The sequence below is a fragment of the Terrapene carolina genome, unplaced genomic scaffold (assembly GCF_002925995.2).
Source record: "Terrapene carolina triunguis isolate 2854851 unplaced genomic scaffold, T_m_triunguis-2.0 Scaffold58, whole genome shotgun sequence".
NCBI lineage: Eukaryota > Metazoa > Chordata > Testudines > Emydidae > Terrapene > Terrapene triunguis.
Genome location: NW_020664409.1, coordinates 17,171,548 through 17,182,972, shown reverse-complemented (window position 1 = coordinate 17,182,972; position 11,425 = coordinate 17,171,548). Strand labels below are relative to the sequence as shown.

General features: G+C 44.3%; 1 protein-coding gene across 1 annotated transcript in view; it reads left to right on the top strand.

Annotated features, from left to right (window-relative positions):
* Window positions 1–7,319: 7,319 nt before the first annotated feature.
* ZNF407 (zinc finger protein 407) overlaps window positions 7,320–11,425 on the top strand; it is a 442,750-nt gene continuing 438,644 nt past the window's right edge. Inside the window, exon 1 of the mRNA XM_024212187.2 lies at window positions 7,320–7,361. The gene's annotated coding sequence lies outside the window, so the exon portion shown is untranslated. The remainder of the gene's footprint in view (window positions 7,362–11,425) is intronic.

Here is an 11,425-nt window from a genome sequence, read left to right as displayed (position 1 = left end):
GTGTGTGTGTGTGTGTGTGTGTGTGTGTGTGTGTGTGTGTGTGTGTGTGTGTGTGACTCCCATTACCTTCCCTAGGAGTTCCATGACTATAACCAAGGGTATAATTTAGAGCTCAGTTCTGCAAACACATTACTTGAATAATTGTATTCACGTGAGTAGTACCAATGGTTTCAGTTAAACGTGTATACATTTTCACAGGATAGGGCGTGAGCCAAAGCCAGCTGAAATAAGTAAGTCTTTCCATTGACTTCAGAGGGCTTTGGATCAAGTTCTTAGGGTAAATTTTTCAAAAGGTACTTACAAAATGCTCCAATACATCTGTTAGTCTATAAGGTGCCACAGGACTCTTTGTTGCTTTTTAGGTACCTATAGCTGCAGATAGGTGTCTTTAGATGCCCAAATACCTTTAAACATCTGGTCCTAAGTGATTTAGGAGCCTAATTCTAATTTTCTTGACTTTCAATGAGATTTATAGTGCTAAGTCATTTTTGAAAATAGGACTTAGACATCTAAGTCACTTTGGCCTTGCAACACTGAGCAGAGCAATGTCTAAATACTTTTAAAAATGTGGGCCAAGGCTCCTAAGTCATTTAGGCATTTTTGATTTTCTCTTGGTCCTTAGTTATTTTGTGTGACATGATAGCTAATGATTCAAGCTTAAATAGCAATCAAAATTAAAGCCAAAGCCGTCAATATATTTATCTGACTACTTGAGTCATGACATTGTGTGCATGAAGATTCATAGATTTTCAGGCCAGAAGGGACGATAGTGATCATCTCGTCTGACCTTCTGTATAACACAGGACATAGTAATTCCTGCAACAAGCCCAATCACATTGTTGAACTTCAGCATAGCTTTTAGAAAAGCATTCAATCTTGATTAAAAGTGATGGAAAAATCTATCACACATTCCTTGGTAAGTTTGTACAAAGATTGTCTTTACTGTTAAAAATTTGTTTCTTATTATCATTTATTTCCATGTGAGACAGTATGTGAGTATATCTGAAGAACTCCTATGTTGTGTACAGTGAAATTATACTGTCGGCTCTGTTTTCTGTTTAGGGCAGTGACGAAGCTCTTCCACTCCTGTCTGTTTCTGGCAAGGCTTTCAATACTTCCCCAGCTGTGCCCCAAGTTTTTCAGCTCGGCTTCCACAGCTTTTCGCCATGTTGTTTTCACTTGCCTTCAGGTACCCATCTTATTGCCACTCGGGTGATGGAATCAGTTTCCATCTAAAGCACGTGACCAATCCATCTCCAAAGCTTCCTGGCAATGATGGTGCTCATATCCTCTTGGCTGCACTGTGTCAATAGATCTTCGTTTGAGATTGTTCTGGGCCAAAAGATACGGAGGATTTTTCTGAGGCAGGTTGTATGGAATGAAGACAGTTTGGACATGTCATATTTTCTCATTCCCCAGCATTCTGCACTATAAAGTAATGTGGAAAGTTGGAGCATAGCACTGAATCAGTGATATTATTATGTTTCCCTTTCAGTTTGGCTCTCATAAGTCTGCTGTTGATGGACTTCCATTCAAGCAAAGAATGGGAAAGCACTCCCTTCTTCAAAAGGATGGCAACACCCTCATGGTGTTGTCCATCATCGCGTCCAGAATACAGCAAAGTTTCTCCCGAGGCTGTTGTTAATCTTCCTGATCCCATTCATCTGCTCTTGCTGACACCCAGGATGTGTAAGCTATAGCATCTCATCTCTGCTGTGACCTGAGCTAGCTTCCCTGTTTTGTACATTATCTGTACGTCCCGAAAACCAAGTCTGGCTTTTGTCTTGGTGTTGAGCACTTCAGTCTTCATGCCAGTGGCTTCCTTTCGGCTTTCGCCACTGGAATCATATGGCTCATTGCCTCCTGAAGGCCATCACAAACAGTAATGGTCAATTTCTCCATCGCTGTTTCTGTAACATATTTTGTTTTTTACGGGACAGGGTTGTTAGCCCTGTGCCAAACCCCCGAACTGGAGGACCAGGGTGTCTGTTTTCTCTGGCCTCTCCCCCACAGACCAATCCAGCTTGGTTCAACCTACCAGGAGCAAAAAGCCCCTGCCGACACAGACTCTGGGGATTGTTAGAGCACGCAAGCTGTCCCGCCATGACAAAGAACGGATACCAGAGGACAGTATACTGTAAGCATTGTACAAGATTTGAAATACACAAGGAGCACTCTAATCCAGCAGTTCTCAAACAGTAGGTCAGGACCCCAAAGTGGGTCACGACCCTGTTTTAATGGGGTCACCAGGGCTAGTGTTAGACTTGCTGAGGCCTGGGGCTGAAGCTGAAGGTTGAGCCCTACCACCCAGGGCTGAAGCCTGAGCCCCACCACCCAGGGCCAAAGCCCAGGGGTTTAGCCGGGGGCGGTGGGGCTCAGGCTTCGGTCCCCCTTCCTGGGGTTGTGTAGTAATTTTTGTTGTCAGAAGGAAGTCACGGTGCAATGAAGTTTGAGAATCCCTGCAGTTTTCCATCCTATGTTGGGTATAATTGGGGACAGTTCAGCAGTGAGTTACTAAGTGGACAAGTGACTGGATTTCTGATACTAGTATTTGCCAAAATTTTGAGCAGACATGAAGTTTTCTTTTGTAAACCACCTGCCTGTGAGACAATTCGGACAGGAATGACAGAATGGCCATACCGGGTCAGATCAAAGGTCCATCAAAGTAGCGTGTCTTCTGACAGTGGCCAATGCCAGGTGCTCCTGAGGGAATGATTACCTGTTCTATTCGTCAAGTGATTTATCCCCCATCACCCATTCCCAGCTTTTGGCAAACAGAGGCTAGGGACATCATCCCTACCCATTCTGGCTAATAGCTATTGATGGACCTATCCTCCATGAACTTATCTAGTTCTTTTTAGAATCCTGTTATAGTCTTGGCCTTCACAACCACAACATCCTCTGGCAAAAAGTCCCACAAATTGACTTTGCATTGTGAGGAAAAACACTTCCTTTAGTTTATTTTAAACCCGCTGCCTATTAATTTCATTTGGTGACCCCTAGTTCTTGTGTTATGAGGAGTAAATAACACTTCCTTATTTAATTTCTCCAAACCAATCCTGATTTTATAGACCTCTATTCTATCCCCATCGCTGTTTCCGTAACATATTTTGTTTTTTACGGGACAGGGTTGTTAGCCCTGTGCCAAACCCCCAAACTGGAGGACCAGGGTGTCTGTTTTCTCTGGCCCATTCCCCACAGACCAATCCAGCATGGTTCAACCTACCAGGAGCAAAAAGCCCCTGCCGACACAGACTCTGGGGATTGTTAGTCTTATTAATCTCTCCTCATATGGAAGCCATTCTATATCCATAATCATTTTTGTTGCCCTTTTCTGAACCTTTTCCAATTCCAATATCTTTTTTGAGATGGGGCAACCACATCTGCATGCAATATTCAAGATGTGGGCATACCATGGATTTATATAGAAGCAATATAATTTTTCGTCTTATTATCTATCCCTTTCTTAATGATTCCCAATATTCTGTTTGCTTTTTTGACTGCCGCTGCACACTGAGTTTTCAGAGAACTATCCACTATGACTCCAAGATCTCTTTCTTGAGCGGTAACAGCTAATTTTGACCCCATCATTTTATATGTATAGTTGGGATTATGTTTTCCAATGTGCATTACTTTGCATTTATCAACATTGAATTACATCAGCCATTTTGTTCCCCAGTAACCCAGTTTTGAGATTTGGCTGGTATGGGACCAAATTTTCCTTTATGCAGCTTCTCATTTGAGTTAGAGCTACATGGGACATACTTTCTCACTAGTTGCTTAGACCATTAGCAAGCCTATGAACTAGTCCTCCGAATTTTCTGTTGGGAAGAGGGTAGGTCTCACTACAAACTGATATATAAATATGGGAAATTGAGCCTATTTCCAGGGAATTGTTCATATCCGTGTCCTGCATGAGTCTTCCTATGCCAGGAGTTAAAATACACTACATCTCTACAGCACTCCCAGACCTTTTTGACAGGAAGAAGCAAGAGATTAGGATTTGAGTTAAACCTCATTTTCTTGCATGGCAGTGCAGGACACTATAACTGAGCTTCCAAGTTCACACAAACCATTTAACCACACTTTCTAGTTCAAGTATTCTGGGAATATTTTGGATTGTTTGCTGTTGTTCAGGCTCAGACTGTTACTTTTATGATGATAACTATTGTAGACATCTGGAGAAATTACATTTATAGAATTTGTTTCAGAAACATCATATGAGCAAAATTGCACAAATTAGTGTGAATTTTAAACATTAAAGGTGCTTGGTTTCCTTTTCTTTCATTTGCGTTGGCAGACATCAGAGTAGCAAATGTAACTGCATAGCAAAGCTCTTGTCTGTTGTGTAGGAGTGAAGAAGAAATCTTTAGGGCAATGGACCTTACACCACTCCATTCTATTCTCCAAACTCAGCTATAGCAGAGCTGAACCAGCCATCAGTGAGAATCATTGTAACGTTAAATTCTATTTTCTCTAAATGTCTTTTAATAATTACCTTTAGCATTTTAAAAGTTTGCTAATTTCCTTCTTTATTAGCCAATAAATTATCTTTCCACTTTCTGCCTGACAGTAACGTCTAATGTAATTTATTTGTGTATTTTAAAATTTTATATACTTCTAATATTTAACAAGTTTTGGGTTTTGTTTGTTTGTTTGAGCAGGAAAGCTTTGGCCATCCGTAAATGAAACTGAAATGTAGATACAGATATGGGGACAAATTCTGCTTTCAGTTACATTGGTATCATTTCAAAATAAATAGACTGACATTTAATAGAGTCACTGCATTTGTGTACTGAGAGCAATGTACTTGAAACTTCTGGCTACAGGCATTTGGTTTACAGAAATGGGATTGGGAATATTAAAACTATCTTTGTGCACAGTATACCCTCTGCTGGCTAAACTGCACAGTATTATTAATACAGCACTTCCTCTGGACTTTAAAAAAGTAATCTTACATTCTTTAGGTAAGCAAAATTCGCAGTAAAATCAATGACAGTTTTGAAAGAATATGCATTGCAGAATAATTCATAATAGTATTTTCTAAATAGCTTTTTTAAAAAATAAAAGCAAATATATTTTTATAATCTTTTATTTATTCTATTAAGAGTTCCTGCAGGTCTCATTTTGATACATTTTAACAAATACATCCTGATGGTTTTAAAACAACCGATGAACATATTTTAATTTTCAGAATTGTTTTAAAATTCTTTACATAAAGTTAGAATTTAATTCAATAGTCACTTTGTGTAGTACACTTCAGTTAGTTTAAAATGAGTTTTTATACGTGCTTATAAAAAAGAAATAAGAAAATAACTGATTTTTGTTACATATCACACTTCCTTTGCAAATATTGTTTTTGTTAATATTGCCATTTCTACAATAGTAATGTCTCCCTCTTCAAGTTGCAGAACATTAAAGAAAACTTAGGGCCCAACCCTAAAGTCCTTAAAGCACATAAAACTCCCAAAAAAGTCAGTTGATGTTTTGCTTGCGTAAGAACTTCTGGATTAGGCCTTGCTTCTGCAAACCCTTAAGTACATACCCAACTTTATTTACTAAAATAGTGAGTAAAGCTAAGTATGTTTTTTAAAAGGGTTTGCAGGCTCTCCACCTATGTGATGAAATTGAAAAGAATGGAAAATAATTAGGATATGTTTTAAAATAGGATACAAAGAAAATAGGACAAAAAGCAAAGAGTTTACAGTGCAGCAAGGGCAGTTTAGGTTGGACATTAGGAAAAACTTCCTATCAGGATGGTTAATCACTGGAATAAATTGCCTAGGGAGACTGTGGACTCTCCACCGGAATTTTTAAGAATAGGTTAGACAAACACCTTTTAGGAATGGTCTAGTTATTACATACTTTTGCCTTGAGTGCAGGGTACTGGACTAGAGGACCTCTCAATGTCCCTTCCAGTACTACACTTTTGTGAGTCTTGTGGCATCCTTCAGTGGACACAGTGTAGAAATGGGAGTGAATAGGCCTAAGTACTGCTCCTGAGCGCCACAACTATAGCAAGTCACTTAATTGCCATACACCTCAGTTTTGCAAGATGATAACTCTAGCCTACCTTTCCAAAGGGCCGTGGGGAGGGGAAGTGCTGTACAATTAAATATTACTGACTCAAAAACAGTGTGGTCAGATTGCAAGGCCCTAATATGGTTTTCCTAGCAACCAAGATACTCAACTTGAAAACAAAAGCAACTGCATTTTAGTACAGAGACATTTGTGAGCATTAAGGGATCAACCATTGGCTATCCTTCAATTTGAACATTACCAGAAAGGGTTTCAAGTCTGTAATTTAGACCACTGGTTCTCAAACTATTTACCATTTTGGGCTGCATATGCAGCTCTCTATTATGTAGGCCACATCCACACAATATAAATATTGCCTGTAAGGGCCTGAGGATGTCACATGAGCACCACGGGTGTGTGCTGAGTGGGCTGTGAACCACAGATTTAAAACAACTCAGGTGGAGACCAGGTAGACAGCACATGCTAATGTTGGAGCATCTCCTCCATCCAGCCCCGTCCTGCTGGGACTTCAGAGTCTGTTTTTTTGCCTGTTTGCTATTTCCCCCTAACCACTTGCCCTAGAAACAACCGAGCGGTGGTGAGCGAAGACTTGCAGGGGGCTCCAGCGGGCCTCAGGCGCCGAGTCTGCGCACCCCGTCCAGCCTGCAGCATCCCCGTCGCTCCCGCGCTCTGCCCCGGCCTCCTCCCAGGGCAGCCCCCGCCCAGGCAACTGGGATAGCCGCTGGATCGGGGATGCCCAGCACTCCCTCATCTCGCCCCTCAGCGCAGCTGCCTACACGGGGCAATGGGGGCCCCAGTAGGGTGACCAGATGTCCCGAGTTTATAGGGAAGGTCCCAATTTTGGGGTCTTTTTCTTATATAGGCTATTAACCCCCACCCCCGTCCCGATTTTTTACTTGGCTGTCTGGCCACCCTAGGCCCCAGCGCCCCGCTACCACCCGCGGGCACCGCTGCCACCAGGCGCACGAAGCGCAGCCAGCAGGTTCCACCACCGCCCCCACGTGGGGCCCGGGGGGGGGGGGTGCGCGCGAGGCCTCTTCGGGGCCAGCCCCTGCATCGGCGCATCTCAGGGACCACGAAACGGCCGCGCGGAGTTTTGGGGATGGGAGGTCAGCGGGTTCTCTTGCAAGCTCCTGCACGCGCCGGCTCCTGGTCTGGCCGCGTATCACGTGACCGCACGTGGCCTTTCTCTTTCTTTCCTCCTCCCCTCCCCCCCAGCGCTACGCGGCCTCGTTCTGAGAGTGACGCAGAACGGCGAATCTACGGCGCGCCACTTGTGACCAAGATCATCACAAGCGGAGGCGGACGGCTCCCCCTGAGCGGTAAGTGAAACCTAACGGGCTGCGGCCGTTTGGCCTTCTTGGGAGGCTCCGTCCCGCAGGTTGTCATTTGCAACCGTTGTAGGCACCTCCTATGGGTGTATGGGGCACCTACTGGGCCGAAATCGGCCTTATGCTTCCCCCCAGGCTTTTTGGGCCTCTGCGCTGCCGTCGTTTTCTTGCTTTTGTGGGCGGGTGGCCAGGAACTCGTTTGCTAGCCAATCTATTTGCATGTCCCGCCTCCAACGCCATGAAAGGGCGTGTGAATGGCGGGACCGCTGAGGGCTGGAAAAACGTAGCGAGCTGTGATTGGCTGGCGCGCGTGGCGCTGAGATGGTTCTCCCTCCCCCGTCAAATGGAAAAAAAAAACTTAACAAGGAAGCGAGGGAGTGCGCATGCGGGACGGCTCCCTGTTCCTACGCGTTAGGACTGCGCGTGCGATTTGAGTTGTGGTGACAAGGGGCCGCACATGCGTGGAGCGTGTTGAAAGGTGGAGCCGGGAAGCGCCCATGCCCTGAGCTTTCTGTGCAGTACGGCGAAGGCGGCAGAGAACGCACGCGCGAGAAGCGCCCTATTTCAAAGAGGGGCGCGCATGCTCTCAGCGCGCTGTGCCGCCATGTTGGCTGCGGGGATAATGGCGCATGTGCGGCCGCAGGCACGCGTCTGGAGCCGGACTCCGGCGGCTTTGTTTCCCAGCGTGCATTGCGGCTTGCGGGCCTAGCCGGCCTTCCACCAGGGCCGCGGCCCACCAGCTTTGAGCCGCCCCGACCCTGGCGCGTGTCCTGAACGGGCTGGGGCGCGGCGCGCGACCTCGACCAGGCGCCCGGGCCGTGCCTGGCGCCTGCCGCGCCCCAGTGCTCGGGGGGATGTGAGGGCAGGCGAGGGGAGCTGGAGGCCTGGGCGCGATAAGATGGCTGCCCGGTGGTTGCAGCCTGGCCCCTTACTGACCTGGCGCTGCGCAGGGTGACGTGTGACCTCGCCACGTAGCGATCGTCCTTAAAAACTGCTCCAGTTTTAATTCGATTCAGTCAAACCCCAGGTTCAGTTAGCGCAGTGCCGCGCTGTAGCCGGTCTGCGTCTGTGCCCCGACTAAAAGCTGCCTCCTGCCCTGTGCCTGATAGTTGTGTTGTGTCATGCAAACAACATCACTTGGTGATGGGACGTTTTCAATTGTGCGAAGGGTCACTTATCCCTAACTTGCGGAGGGGGGAGAGTGAGTGTGCATAAAAGAAATTCATTTTTATAATAACTTGAAAATGTGTTGTCAAGAAATAAAATTACATTGAAAAAATAAACAGTCTGTGTAAAGACCCAAGTTAGCAACACTCTTCACCTCTAATTTCTTCTAAGCAGCCCTTTAAGGCTGGGGACCCTTTCCTTCTGATCTAGCTTCACATACTTTCACTCTACTCCTTCAGTCTCTTAAAACACTTTTCATGAGGCCTATAAACCCTGATCTTCAGTTCAAAGTGGGGGCGGGTGAGTTGGTTGGTTGGGTGGGGAGAAAACGTGGGGGAAAGTCCCAAAGTGGAACTTTTATGCTGCGTCTTAGCATCCCCATAATTTTGTTGCTTTAACCCAGGCGTTCTCAAACATCATTGCACCGCAACCCCCTTCAGGATGGGGGACTGAAGCCCGAGCCTACCCAAGCTCTGTTGCCCCGGGGGGGAGGCAAAGCCAAAGCCCCATCCCCCTGGGTGGGTGGGGAGCCCAAGACTGAGACCCATCGCCCCAGCTAAAGCCCTTGGGCGTTGGCCCTGGGTGGTGGGGCCCTGGGCCACAGCAAGTCTAACACCAGCCCTGGTGAACCCATTAAAACAGGGTTGCTTTAACCCTTGTTCCCTTATGCTACCTTAGTGTTTTTTCTTAATTTAGGTTTATAAGAGCCTAGGAACAGCATTTTTTATTATCTGTAATATATGAAGCAAATGTGTGGTATCTATGGGATAATAATAACTGGAATCCAAAATTGCTGGGAGTTTTTGTAGAAGGAATGATTTGCTGATGGTGCAGAGCATTAGACATGGGCTGTCTGGACTTTGTCCCATTGAAGGTTGCATTAGCAGCTCTCCTGCAGCTCAGCTAATGTATATAATTAGGGCAAATTACAGCTATTCTTATTTTAATAATATAGAGGTTTGGCCTGAAGACAATATGAATCCCAACATCCCAATCCTCCATTATGATGTAAGGCTACTAGGATCAAGATGGAACATTGGATGTAGGAAAGATGAAGACAATTACCCGTTTCAGTTTGGTTTGTTTTGCAGTCCCCTAAGCCAGAGTTTCTCAACCTAATATGGGTCATAATCCAAAACGAGGATCCCAGAATGTGTCAAAGGGTCGCATGGGAGGCCCAAGGAGGAGGTTTAGGTCCTGTCTCTGAGTTTGTGTAGGAGGCCCTGAGGAGGGTGGTTGCAGAGCCCACTCTGTACTTACCCCACAGCTGCAGCTCCAGTACCAAGGAAGGGGCTGGCTGGACTTGGCTTCCCACTCTGGATGGTGTTGCTTGGTGCATGGGGTCACACCACTGTTTGGGTTTGGCCTACCCGCCTCTCTCTCATGATGATGGGGCTGGCTGGACTAGATTTAAATGAGTGGCACTGCAACTCCATGTATTGGGTCATGATGGTACTTACACAAACTTGGCCTGGCTGGTCCCCATTGACCAGCCCAGTCTGTCCTGTGGGGCAGGAGTAGGGTGACCAGATGTCCCAATTTTATAGGAACAGTCCCGATATTCAGGGCTTTGTCTTAGTGGTCTATTACTCCCTACCCCCATCCTAATTTTTCACATTTACTATCTGATCACCCTAGGCAGTAGCCACTGCTATGGTCCAGAGTGTGGTTATCTAGGACTTATTTAGTACTTACTTATGGGTAACAAATATTTACTAAACCAGATGTTTTTTGCACTAAAGCTATGTACTGGGTCGGTCAGGCCATCAAGATTTACAAATGAGTCCTGAGCCCAAAAATGTTGAGAACTACTGCCCTAGACTATTCACAGCAAATTATATTCATTGTAGAGGTAACATTATAGTCATGCTAGCTTTATTTCATAAATTATTACAACATGGACATATAATCAGATTGTAGCTCTTACATATAATATATGGAGGCAGGCAGTAATTGTATAATCCATACATTTAAAAAAAAAAAAGTCAAATGCACTGATATGAGAATGATGGACTGTGACTTTTTCAGTATGTTCGAACATGTCAGTTTTATTAGAATTTTGGGAAATCCTAAGGTAAAACATTGAGCGAAACCTTTACTATCACTCCTGCAGAAATTTTTCTGTATATTAATAACTTCAATCACTTCTAAGTTACTTAAAGTTTTCTTAGTTTAAAACTTTTTAAAATGTAAGCTTAGTTGCATATTTTTATAACAGCATACAACATGGACTGAAATGAATGAGTTAGACTCTTTCTTTATTTCCTTATAGTCAATGCAGCTCTTCACTGGAAAATAAAAAGGCATTAATGAAATATTATGGTTGAGAGTATAAACACCAAAAATTCAGAAATACAAAGTTGCGTTTTCCTTAATAATTATAACGTGAACCTTTGCATGTAGGCAGTCTTGTATTTCTGTATATGTTGTCATACTTATGTCCAAATAGGTACAGTATATGAAATGTGGTTGAATAGTGTTGCTATGGGGCAATAACTTTGCATTTTCTAGCATTTGTGTATTTAAATTCTGAGCTATTATGTTGTAAAAACTTATTTTCTAGCATTGAAGTTTGTTGTCGTCCTTTGTAAAAGAAGAGTCTGCAGAGGGTGGTCACCCTTTGGAGAATAAGAAGGAAAAAAAAACACATCCTGGTTTCAATGGAGTTTTGCCTAATAAAAGATACCACAGCTCAGTGTTTGATCCAGTCATTATTCATTTAAAAAATACATTTTTACATACGTATTTTATGTACAAATGAAATGACATTTTGTACACTATTACATTGTGTATCAGTGAGTGCAGAGTATCCTGCAGAGCACACACAGTATGAAAAGACATACTGTTGCTGGCACAGAGGTGCCCGAGGCAAAGCAACAGGGGTTCGT